Source organism: Salvelinus sp. IW2-2015, unplaced genomic scaffold, assembly GCF_002910315.2.
Source record: "Salvelinus sp. IW2-2015 unplaced genomic scaffold, ASM291031v2 Un_scaffold6583, whole genome shotgun sequence".
Classification (NCBI taxonomy): Eukaryota; Metazoa; Chordata; class Actinopteri; order Salmoniformes; family Salmonidae; genus Salvelinus; species Salvelinus sp. IW2-2015.
In genome coordinates, this window is record NW_019947845.1 from 26,429 (window position 1) to 37,830 (window position 11,402).

Sequence of the window (11,402 nt, forward strand, 5' to 3'; positions counted from 1 at the left end):
TGATGTCGACATTTGAACTCGGCCTTGCAAGCCTTGTTGTAATCTGATAGCTGGGAATTGGGAGGTGGTGGAGCCTCCTTTTTGGTGACCATTGGAAACCAAAAGCAATTTCTTTGCTATTAAAATATAGGTTGTGATAGCTGTAGCCTAATGGTATCTTCATTCATTCGGCCCAGTAGGCTTGTGCCATTTTGGTTTCATGTTTTGTTTAAAACTAAACTCAAACTGAAACAACTTCCAAAATACATGTCCTGTTTGTTTTATAAAGCTAGGCTACTTATGTTTTTAGTCTGTTCGTGTTCTCTCCTACTGTGTCTTGACAGACACTAATGACTTCCACCAACATTGTCTTCCAATTTCTACAAAGACCGTTGGTGGGAAGTCATTATAGATCTACACTGTATGCGCGTTCGGACAAAGTGACTGTAGTCTAGGGGGTCGGCAAACCTTTTCATCTGGAGAGCCTATTTACAGTTATAACTACCATTTATAAAGTCTGCGTGTCAGTTATGATTTCATATACGCATTGTAGGCTACCTAACCATGCCCAAAAAATGTCTAACTGCCCACAAACTAAAATCCTGATATAGCTGTCTACTAGACAGAGGCGCTGTCCATTCAGCACCACCCCACGGAGCTCCTCTATCCTACCTGTCCTGAGGCGCTGTCCTGAGGCGGTGCTGAATCACGGACGCAGCCTTAGGTTCTTTAAAAAGCATGTGTATATTTAGTGATTTTCGTAATTCTTTGTGTTTTTTTTGTCGTTCATGCATCTTGTCGATTGTAGGCTTAGTAAGTCCTTTGATGTATGACTTTTATTTAACACGCATGTGTAGGATTTATCGAGCATAGTTTCGTTCGTCGTCAGCTGTTTAATTCACTGGTGTACTTTCACATTGATTTGAAGTCGCCTTGTTTCAGTAGTGTATGAGGTTGTTTATTGTGTCGCTCTCAGAAATATTGTCTTCTATATTGCAGCTTAAACATTGTAAATGTGGGTGAAGTCACACTCTAATTAGCTGACAGGAATGGTTTAATACACAGACTTGTACTTTAAAAGGGGTTATTTCTCACGTGTTAAAACGAACACATCAAGCTACAGATCCATTATTTTTTACTCGCTCAGAGATTTATTGCTTGGTGGGAAGAAAAGAAAGTGTAGGATAATCTCTGTCTCTTCCTGTCTCAATCTTCATACTCACTGGTTCCGAAAAAATGGTAGAACATTCGGATTCCAGTGAAAACAAAACCATAACCAAATCCCACTAACACAGGTAGTAACATAACACACTTATACATGTACTTCTATGTGCATTTTGACAATGAGATATGTGGAGATGTTTGCCAGAAACGTGTTTCTCATATTATTTATTGGATGGCATTTATTTTGACAGAACATGTTTTAGTGACGGTACATACAGTATGAGAGCGTGATTACAATGTGAGTTAAAGTTAGTGTGTGGGCTGGCAAATATAAAATGTGTATTATGCAGTTGGAATCTGCTTATAAATTTATTTTACCTTAATTTTTAACTAGGCAAGTTCATTAAGAACAAATTCTTATTTTCAATGACGCCTACAGTGGGTTAAATGCCTTGTTCAGGCGAAATGACAGATTTGTAACTGTGGGGATTCGAAACTTGCAACCTTCGGTCTAGGCCAACGCTCTAACCACTAGGCTTACCCTTTGCTGCCCATTGTAATTTAAACGCCACTTTAAACATGTACATGACACTGCACAAAATCGTCCCCATGGGGACAAATAATGAATTGGTGTGGTGGCCTAAATGATGTACTGTGTGATTCAGAAGTATTTGAATAAACCTGCTGTGGTTTACGGTTTATCTTTTACATCTATGCATTTTTCATTTCAATAATGTCACCAATAGAGTAACACTTGTGGATAAGATTGTCACTTGTCATCCCTGCTAGTTTTGTACTGTTGCAAGCCAATTATTTCAACAATACTTCTGCTCCATTTGAATTTATCTCCTATGGTTGTTCATTCATGACGCTTTCATCTGAGAACTGTTTCCATGTTTTTTGTCCATGCATGATTGTTGCGGTTTAGAGATGATTAGCTTTTCAGACGTCTCAAGACCCTTTGCACGGTTTTTGTCTTTTTAGAGCTTACAAGTATTCATCTACTGCAGGGGTAGACAACCCTGGTCTGGAGGGCCGCAGAGGCACTTCATGTTTTTGATTTAAACCACCTGGAATGACAGGTGTGTTGATTTGAGGCAAATCACTGAACTGACTTCAATTAGCTTCAGTTGATCTGGTTGTGGTGCTAGTTGGGAACAATCCTCCAGTACGGTCACTTGTAGCTGACATTACTGTCCCCATGGGAAATGGTTGTTGCAGTGTCATGTACATGTTTAAAGTTGGCGTTTAAATACAAAACATAATTGACAACTACAACTTTCATAATAGTTTTACATCATAAAAAAGAGACTAGCCTGTTGGCTTTACTGTGTGATAGGAATTAGCCCAAGCATTTTAAGGGATATCACACCTGGACAAATGATTGTCTAGTTGTGTTTTTCTGCAAGGGGTGCTAATACCTGCACCAGAGGGGGCTAGTTCAAAGGCGGTGACGGGTTGGCTTGGGTCTAAAATAATTTGTGCCTTTGCGGGCGCCTGCTAAAAATTCATTCAGGCCTGTCTGTGTGATCCAAGTATTGCTTGTTGTGGTGACTAATCCTTTCTCAGCAAATTTTCTCTGGCTGACAGTGGCATTGACCAAACCAAATAAACAATACAAAAAGTTAACATATACTCAGAGTGAAAGATTTGGTAAAACAGAGTAGTATAGTTAAATGTCTACATTAAAAGATCCCAGATTTTGGAAAGTACAGTTCTCTTTTGACTCTTTTGTAGGAGTCAGGTCTCTGTTACATTTACTCCACTGAAGCTTTTGTCCAAGAGGACACCAGATATTGTTTTCCCTCTACAACTATGTTTGACATTTGATAGACTGTCTGCCAGAGGTAGGTGTTGTATGCTTCCTGAAGTCATGTACTTGAGGACAAGTGAATTTGTCACACCACTCTACAAAGACACAGGCCATTTGTTCTGTTATTGCACAGGCTGATCAAGCCTAGTGGTCTCAGAGAACTTATCGGAGGTGTCTGTCAGGATGGAAATAGTACAACTATTATTGTATAAGATGTAAGGAGGGGGACAAAACAACATCGCCTGAGGAGAGCCTCTGTGGTGTGTGTATGTCCCACACGTGGGGACCTACTTTGACCCCATGTGACCTCTGGCTCAAGGAAGTCCAACAGCCAAAACCAGCCCCCCAATCTAAGGAGATCACCTAATTGATCTCTGGCAGAATGTAAGGCTGGATGTTTGAAATACAGAAGAAAAGTCAACAAAACAAAACCCTGACAGGGGATTTGGCCCCTCTAGATTTTCTTGATGGACTTGTTGAGGAGATTGAGAATGGCATCACTCAATCCTTTGCTGGCTGATAGGCAATAAAATGGTGAGGAGCTTCTCGGGTGGTGCGAGAATGATCTTCACAATTTTTCTCGAGCATTTTCATTACTAAGGATGTCAGGCCAACATGGAGGTAGGTCGTTCAGACAGAGGGATTAGATGTGTTGCTTGGTGACCAAGGATTTGGAAAATGCCTGTAAAAAACAAGCCAATGGTTCAGCCCAGTGCTATTAAAACATGTCCAGTTATTTTTGTCTGGGCCGCTGGGTTTAGTGTGAGTACATCCAGGAAAACTTTCACAACATCAGCTGGTAACAACACCTCTCAACATTCTGGTAATGATGCTTTCCATCTTGTTTTACCTCTGAAAACAAAAGTCGTCAGATTAAATCTTGAGAAGAAAACATCCAGTTTCATTTAGCCATGTTCTGGCCTATGTTCCCCATACTCAGCATTGTTTTTCCCCTGCCTATATGGAGGGCACTCGCATGGATTTAATCCCTTGGCAGGCCAACCTTGAGTTATCTGAGGAGAGGTGTCTCTTCCACCCTTTGCTTTGTATGCATCCTTGATCACCATATCTGTCTTTTGATCTCACGTTGTACGTCTCTTAAGCCTGTCTATTACCCTCGCATAAACGGCCCTTCTTGCCAATAAGATAGTGATTTTAGATTTGTTTGATCCCAAGCTTATTTGTTAGCGGAAGGGAATTTACAGGTGTTAAGGTGTACAAACGACTCAAACACAGAAGTTCATTAGTCTGAAACAACACCTGTGAGTTCATCAAGATTCAGAGCTTGCTGTCCTCGTACCTCCCACATACTACAGTCAAAACACCCGTTGGAGACGAAGTGATACTATTGTCGTTCCAGGTTGACAGTTTTTACTGTAAGGGTTTCTCCTCAGTTAGTTGGACGGAGGTAGACATTATTTGGTCTGATGTCCCCAGGGTGAGGTCTGGTGGTGCAGAGAAAGCATTTATTGTCCCAGAGCACAAATCAGAGTCTTTATTTTTTTCTAGTGTTGACATTTCACATTCTGATGGTATGTGACCAGGACATTATTGAAAGTTACACAGTAATTAAAATCCCCTAAATAAATGTGGCGGGTTGTGTGGGGGAGATGGATTCCAGTTTCAGTGACAGATTATTGAATCATCTCTTGATACTTTTGTTTTTATAATCTAGCTTTTTTGGTTGAATGTACCACAACGGTAACAAAAAAACCCCCAATTGGGGAACTCACAGGGCAGATAGTAGGGTCCAGTTGACACAGAAGGCAGTTCAATGTCGGGGTACGGAGTCTCTCTTACCAGTATTATTTACACCACTGGTCCTACCCAAGCAGGCAGACGCCCCGCCGTGATGTTTCACTGTGACGGTCAGATTATCACGGTCTTGCTCTGACCAGTGTGATGCCGCCGTCACTTCCCTGTCCGGGACTTCAGTCATCTCAGCCAAGTCTCAGTTAAACCGCCAACAAACAGGGCCTCCCGTATTCGTGATTGAAAAGCGCAAGTCGTTGACAGCTCATCCGCTTTCCCCCTCAGTGGAGGCATTGCATCAGGCAAGTGGTGGGTAAGGAGGTAGGTTGTCTGATTCCCCGTGAGTTTTCCACTATTTCGCATTTGGGTTTGTAATCCACTCACAGACAATCAGGGATTAGATGCATTGGGATATCCATGTGTTTGAGTTGCATTTAGTAGGAAACTCTTTGCTGTATTGTGATCCGCTCCAGCAGCGTTTTCATCATTTAGTTAGTTTTGAACGCGGGTATGTACGACGATCAAACAAGATCAAGTCCCCAACACCTCACACTGTAAAAACCATCGTTGATAGTGGTCTCAAACCAAGTGTTACGAAATTAAAAACATAAAAAGGAACGCCCACCAAATGTCACACACCTCATCATTAAATATGTAGATTATAATAGCTGTCTACTAGACAGAGGAGCTGTCCATTCAGCACCACGCAACGGAGCTCCCACTACAGTATACCTACCTGTACCGGAGGAGCTGTCACTTCAGCATTCATGGAAGCTCCAACTATGCCTAACTGTACTGAGGAAGCTGTCCATTTCAGCACCATTGGAGCTCCACATGACGTACCTGTGCCGAGGAGCTGTCCATTCAGCTCATGGAGCCTTCCACTATGCCTAACTTGTACTGAGGAGCTGTCCATTCAGCACCATGGAGCTCCACTGATGCCTACCTGTCACCGGTTTTGGTTGTTTCAGTTCTTAAAGCGCAGTTGGATGGAACAACCAAACCACAGACAAGTCATCCAACTAATTTAAGTACTTCATTGATAGCAGAAGTAGCAATAGATGCCTCATCTGCATATCTCAGAATATTACGAGAAACATACCATTGATTGCCATTTATTTTTAATTATGTTTAATATTTTTAAATATCAAGTCGCTGTTGTAAGTCAATGACACTTGTTGTAAGACAGTGTCATTCGACTGGAATTCTCACCACTTAAGCATCCTTTTTTTCATTTGTCATCCAGAAGTTGAACAAACAATAATAAGTATATCGGTTCTGTGTATCAGATTGTTAAACTCAACTTTTCTCTTGTCTTCTCTTCCTCAGTAAAGGCAGTATGTAGTCCAGCCAGACACAAGGCAAGTAAATCCAGTTAATTAAGGACTGTATAAAGCAGAATTAACTTCTTTATAGTAGCATTTGATGCCGTTAGGAGAGAGGCTGTAGTTGATGTTTTTCCCTTCTGTGTGATTCTGCAGACGGTTTCGGTTCCACTAATGGCATCACCAGAAATTCTGTTTTTTAACTCAATTAGGGACCTTTACTCACACGTGTGTGTGTGTTGTGTCCAAAACAGGGAAGCAATGCAGATAAAGATGAAAAGGGAAGGGGAAAGAGGTGTGTATGAAACTTAAGTGACAGTTTTACCCGGGTCAACAGAGAGTGCTCGGCGATTACATTACACTCAAGACATATTTGTCACGGAATGTAGTTGATTCCTGTAAACATACTGATTCTAAAGCTGAATTACTGAAAAAATATATAAATTGCAACATGCAACATTTTCAACAGTTCAGATAAGGGGAATATTTTCGAGTTTACAGTTCATATAAGGAAATCATTCAATTGAATAAAATTTCAGTAGGCCCTTATTCTATGGCAATTCACATGACTGGTAGGGCGCTGTGTCAGGATTTCAAAAAGTTTAGGCGAAAGCATTACCTTGCGGATATATGGGACAGCGCCCAGCAACAACATACATATCAGCCATTATCCAGCAAGAGATTGTCACGTAAAGTCAGAAAATAGCAATATAAATTATCACTACATTTTGAGTGCTTCATCAGGGTATGCACTTCACTAAGGACTGCCATTACACCATAAATGTTTGTTTTGTTCGATAAAGTCCTCTTTATAGGTCAAAAACCTCTTTTGGTTGCCGCGTTTTTGTTCAGTAATCCAATGGCTCAAGGCAGTCACAAACAGCAGACGAAAATCCAAATAGTATCAGTAAAGTTCGTAGGAAACATGTCAAAACTTATGTTTATAATCAATCCTTCAGGTGTTTTCCAGTCATAATAATCAATTTCCAATATTTCAACCGGACAAATAGCTTCGTCAATATAAAAGGAAAAACAAGAAAGGCCACTCTCGGTCGCGCGCAGGAAAAACAGGTCTGGGGACTTTCCAGGGTCCACTCACTCAGAGTGGTCTTACTCCCTCATTTTTTCAGAATAGAAGCCTTGTGAAACCAATTTCTAAGACTGTTGACATCTAGTGGAAGCCATAGGAAGTTGGCAATTTGAGTCCCAAGTCATGGATTACTTGTATTAGGCATTCAATATTAAAACTTACAAACACTTCTCTGTATGGATTTTTCTCAGTTTTTGCCTGCCATATCAGTTCTGTATTACTCAACATACATTATTTTAACGTTTTTGAACTTTAGAGTGTTTCTATCAAATCCACTATTATGATGTATATCCTTAGCTTCTCGGGCCTGAGTAACAGGGCAGGTTACTTTGGGCGCGCTTTTTCATCCGGAGGTGAAATAGTGCCCCCTTACCCCTAGTGAGGTTAAATCAGCGGTCTGTGTGGCTGGTCTCAGACGATCCCGCCAAATGTGAAGAAGCCAGGTGTGGAAGTCATAGGGCTGGCGTGGTTACACAGTCTGCGGTAATGAAGGCCGGGTGGACAGTACTGCCCAATTCTCTAACGACGTTTCAGGTGGACTTTATGGCAGAGAAATTGAAAATTCAATTCTCTGGACAAAAGCTCATTTGGGACATTCCTGCACAAGTCAGCATTTGCCATTGCACGCTCCCTCAAAGCTGCACATTTTAGTGCCTTTTATTGTCCCAAGCACAAGGTCACTTGTGTAATGATCATGCTGGTTTAATTCAAACTTATTGATATTGCCACACCTTTCAGAGTGATGGCCCATTACAGTTATTTGTAACAGTATTCAGACCCCTTTGACCTTTCCCTTATTCTACATGTTACAGCTTATTCTAAATGGTTGAATTCATTTTTTTTCTCATCAATCTACACACAATACCCCATTAATGACAAAACGGAGACAGGTTTATAGATTTTTTGGGAAAATTGATAAAAAGTAAAAAAGTTAAAATACCGGCCACAACCAAATACAGGTGTGCCAAGCTTGTAGGAGCGTCAATACCCAAGAGAACACGATCGGCTGTAAACACAGCCAAATGTGCTTCAACAAAGGTACTGAGTAAACGGGTGTGAATTACTCATGAAATGTTTATATTTACATTTTTGATTTATTTAGTACATTTTGAAGAAAAAAAATTAACCAAACCTGTTTTTTGCTTTGTTCATTATGGGGGGTATTGTGTGATTAGATTGATGAGGGGGAAACTATTGAATCCATTTTAGCATAAGACGTAATGTAACAAAATGCTGAGAAAGTCAAGGGGTCTGATACTTTCCCAAATGAATGCATCCTGGCAAAGGAGAAAATGCTTCACTAGCAGGGATGTAAACAAATTTGTGCATTTTTCTTTTGCATATGGAAAATTTCTGGATCTTTTATTCAGCTCATGATAAACATGGGACCAACAATTTTTACATGTTGTGTTTATTATTTTACTTCAGTAATCTAAAGCTATTATACCATTACAATTTGTATAAAACCCATATGGGTGAGACAACAATTTCCCTCCTGTGGTGCTGATGAGAAGTGTAGATAAGGCTAATGTGTATGTATGATTATGTTTGGTGTTGTAAATGTACAGTGTCTATTTGTATACAGCAGTACTGTGTGTCTAAGGGGACCTTTCTCCTTGGGACATTTAAAGTTATTCCTCTTCCTATATACGCTTTATCTTATATATCACAATATTTTATGTTGACTATAAATTGTCATTACACATTTCTGATACAATTCACCAGCTTACTTTTATTTTCCGGACATCAGTAATCAGAAGAGTGCATTCATTCTATGCCTCTACTTGCCATTCAATCCAATTGACTGGTTTTTGGATTTCTCCCTGACCAAGATGTTTGCCATTTTTGCCCCATTGTCTGGACTTTGAGGGATTGTGACAAAGCCCCTCTAGTGGTTTAATTAGGGAATCTATATTGATATAATAGTGGACCAGCCTCCGAGGCAGGGTGAACCCAAAGACTTTAATCTGTGGTGTAGGTCTATTATACATTTCTCCTCGGTGGTGGTGGTGAGGGGGACATACTAGTTTCAAATATCAGACTACATAGACCAGATACACCCAGCAAGCAGAATTCTAGATTTATAAACGAGGAATATTTTTTTCTCAACCGTATATATTTTTAAAAGGCAAATTACATTGTTATTCAAGGAACCTCTTCTACTCTGTTTGCTGTAAACGAATTGTTGATGGTTTTGTAAATTTACACGTACGCATAAAAAGTAGGCATGGAAAAAACCTGGTTACAGATTGAGGTGAAAGTGGCGTTACACTGGAATTCTACCATCAAATATTTTGAGGATTGTTAGAACAAGTCGTGGTTAAAAAAACATTTGTGGTGGAGGGCTGGTCCTGTCTAAGAAAATCCCTGTCTGGGAAACATGGTGGTTCAGTAGAGGAGGGGGCTGTCCGTACTTGTTTACCTTCTACTGTGCGTCCTCAGGGGGCGATGATTAAAGACTGAAACGCAATGGCAGCGCTGCACCAGGGGGCGACCTTAAACGCCAGCGTGAAAAAGGAGAGGCCAAAATGGAGGTAGTATATGAGAAAGGAAGTTCACCCAAGTCCCTCTGTATTGCGTCAGGATAAATGTGACAGGATCGTCGTCTCAAATAGATGGGAAGACTGGCATCATCTTTAAACTGGGTCATGAACGGTGATTAACAGAAAAGATCGGTGCCATTGTATTACAAGCATTCTTGATCCACATAATTCTGTTCCATTTCTCTAGGTTGAGTTCTCCTGGTTGTGTTTTCTTGCAGAGGGTCCGTGCTGCCTGAACGAAGGGACACGGGAAGACGAACAATGCGAGAGGGGCAGCAGAAGGGATCAGGCATTGTAGGCACGGAAGTTGAGAGTGTGATTTAACAATGTAGACTGTTTTCCTTCATTTCCCTTTATTGTGGCAATACTTCTGTTCAACTCACTACTAAGTAGACTGTTAAACAACTCTTGTTCTCTTAATTGATTTAAATTCCTAAACTACATCTATCTCTAAGCCAGTGGAAACTGTGGACCAGAGGTACACTCAGAGTGGATCCGTGTCACAGAATGCCCCCCGGTCTCAGTGCAGGTACTGTATGCAGGTTGTTTATTGGTGCTCTCAGAAATGATGTCTTCTTATTGCAGCTTAAACATGTAAATGTGGGTGAAGTCACACTCAATAGCTGACAGAATGGTTAATACACAGACTTGTACTTTAAGAAGGGTTATTTCTCACTCTGTTAAACCTAATACATAAGATACAGAACCATGGATGAAAATAAAATAAAAAAATGTTTACTCCTCAGGACTTTTGGTGTGGAAGAAAAAGAAAGGTAGGATAATTCTCTGTCTCTTCCTGTCTCAATTCTTCATACTCACTGGTTCCCAAAAATGGTACAACATTCGGATTCCAGTGAAAACAAAACCATTTGAATGAAAATGTTAATAATGTCTTACATTTTTGTATTTTTTTATCTCAGGATATCCCCAAGACACCTGGATCGACTTTTTGAGAAAGTATTTTGGTGGAATGTTTGGTAAGTGTTACCTTAACTAGACTGGTCCATATTCAACCTGCTAACAGGGTTCCCAAAGTAATACAAACAACATTATTCATGTACTGTACTATATACACATACTTCCATGCGCTATGACAGAGAGTGTGTGAGTTCGCAGATGTAATCCCACAACCCAGAATATGTTTTCTCATCATAACCTTATGCAAACTTTAAAGAGCAAATACCTCCTAAATTCAAGGAACCTCTTCTACTCTATTTGCTGTAAACCCATGTTGATGGATGGTGTAACTTTACAGGGGATGCAGGCAACAATCAGAATTCTGTTGCCCCGGATACTGTTTATCACACTGTAGGGGATGTTCAGGTCACCAACCTTGGAGCTTCAGGGGTTCTCTCTGGGGTTTCCATGGATACAGTTTACAGCGCTGTAGGAGAGAAGTCTTCCAGAGATTACTCCATGAATCAGAATAATAACAATCCCACTAACACAGGTAGTAACACTAACACACCTTTTACATGGTACTTCTATGGGGKCATTTTGACAATGCAGATATGTGGAGATGTTGCCAGAAATGTGTTTCTCATATTATTTGTGGTGGCATTTATTTGAAGAACATGTTTTAGTGACGTCTACATACAGTATGAGAAGGTGATTACTAATGTGAGTTTAAAGTTAGTGTGTGGGCTGGCAAATATAAAATGTGTATTATGCAGTTGGAATCTGCTTTAAATTTATTTTACCTTTATTTAACTAGGCAAGTCAGTTAAGAACAAATT

At 40.3% G+C, this 11,402-nt stretch overlaps 1 long non-coding RNA gene across 2 annotated transcripts in view; it reads left to right on the plus strand.

The window, feature by feature from the left end:
• LOC112078963 (uncharacterized) overlaps positions 1-11,379 on the plus strand; it is a 14,075-nt gene extending 2,696 nt beyond the window's left edge. The window contains exons 2-4 of one of the 2 annotated variants that reach the window (XR_002895816.2): positions 10,413-10,439; positions 10,587-10,643; positions 10,922-11,379. This is a non-coding gene — a long non-coding RNA (uncharacterized lncRNA). Of the gene's footprint in view, positions 1-10,195; positions 10,440-10,586; positions 10,644-10,921 lie in introns of those variants that run through there. The other variant, XR_011478995.1, reaches the window with a different exon arrangement.
• Positions 11,380-11,402: the final 23 nt, after the last annotated feature.